This window comes from Alligator sinensis, unplaced genomic scaffold (assembly GCF_000455745.1).
Source record: "Alligator sinensis unplaced genomic scaffold, ASM45574v1 scaffold542_1, whole genome shotgun sequence".
Taxonomy (NCBI): Eukaryota; Metazoa; Chordata; order Crocodylia; family Alligatoridae; genus Alligator; species Alligator sinensis.
The window spans coordinates 3,343,490-3,345,231 of record NW_005841963.1 but is presented as its reverse complement, the minus strand read 5'-3'; positions in this window follow the sequence as shown (position 1 = coordinate 3,345,231).

Sequence of the window (1,742 nt, the reverse complement as noted above, 5' to 3'; positions counted from 1 at the left end):
GAACCGCTTTTTAATCAGCGTTAAGGGAGGAGTGAGCCCCACCTACATTCTAGTGACTAAGAGCTGCAACAGCAGCAGTAACCTGTTTAACCAGAGAAGACCTACAGGGCTGGGCTTTTCAGCTTTGCTCTGCCTCCTTCCACTGATTGCTAAACAAACCAAGGCTCCAGTTACACTCCCTAGGTTTGGCACTTAACCCTTTCCTACCTGGCACTGCCCAGTGTAAAAACACCTTCCGCATTCAGAGTCCCTTTCCAATATGAGATGCGGAAGGTAATTCTAGGCTGTTCCAGGAAGTAAGGGAAACTTCAGAAATATCCTGTAATAACAGAGATATAAAATCTATAAAACATGCTACAAACATGTGTCATGGAACAGATCACAATTGCTGATGCAAAAAAAAAAAAAATCAGTATTAGCCCTTCGTTGGTTAATGAACCATCCACAAAGCAAGACTGTTTTTCTGTTAATGGTTTCATTTTGCATAAACATTTCCCAAGTAGTTTGCAGTTTTAGTTTTTCAAGGTGTAGGTTGTTAATGAACTCTTCACTTCATCGGTCCATTGATGACCCAACCCTTAATTTCTCACATATCAGACCCTTCTTTTTATAACTTTGTGGATATCTTGCTGGCATTTTTAACTAGACATTGCTAAATATGAAAATCTGTCTCCTACTTACGCAGACCTTCTCATTACTATCATCTCATTACTATCATCACTGTTGCTCAGCTCCTTAATCTTAATTACCAAAAACAGATTTAATTATGTTAACTTGTTCATGTATTGAACATATAACCATAAGGTTAAATTTATTGACTTCTCCTCTGGTTTTAGGATAGCTATTTCAAATCAGGAAAAAAAACCCTGTCTTTAGCATGGCAGCATTAATTTATTAGTGAAGGTATCTGCTTATTTTAATGATATGTTATGTGACATTACAGTCAGAATTGTGCTGGGTGTTTATTAATGGATGTTAACTAAACAATTTGCTTAAACATATGGTCAAAAATATTCAGCCAGCAGCTGGCCTCTGAAGTTTTAGAAATGCTGTGAGTGGTGGGAAGAAGTTAGGCTAAAAAAAGATTGCAAATTGGACTAATTACATGCTTTTGGGGAAAGTGACAGGATATAAACTCCTTGTTAGATTGTGCCAAGTGAATCTGAACTGGATCTAGAGTATTTTTGTCAAGACACCCCAAAAGAGAGGTGGCAGAAATCCCTGCTTAAATAAAAATTATTTGCAAATGCAAGGCTTATGAACCTGGAACAACACCAAAAAAGACAAATTAGGACCTAAGAGGAGTGGCAAACTGGCAAGGATTCCAGGTGTGTTAACATCAAACAGTTCACACAGTATTACCAACTTTGGCTCTTATAATCCTTTTTAAAAGGAAAAGCCTAGCAAAATCTGAGTGGGAGAAGAAGGCTGGGACATATACCTATCCATACCAGTTTGAGTGAAACCTCACATAGGCTGCATACAGAACTTCAGGCAGCCTGTTGGGAAGGTGCTCTAACTATGGTGCTTTGGGGGTTGGCTAGGTGGTGGGGAGGAAATGGAGCTCTCTGCTTTGCAGGGCGAACCCAGCCTGACTACCCCTGCTGGGATCTTGCGGGACCCAGGCCAGGTCTGTGTGGCAAGAGGGTGCTCCCTTCCTTACCGTCCCCCCATTCCTCCCCCCCGCACAAGCATCTTGACAGCAGCCTTGTGGCTGCTGCACCCAGAGCTGGAGCAGCAGG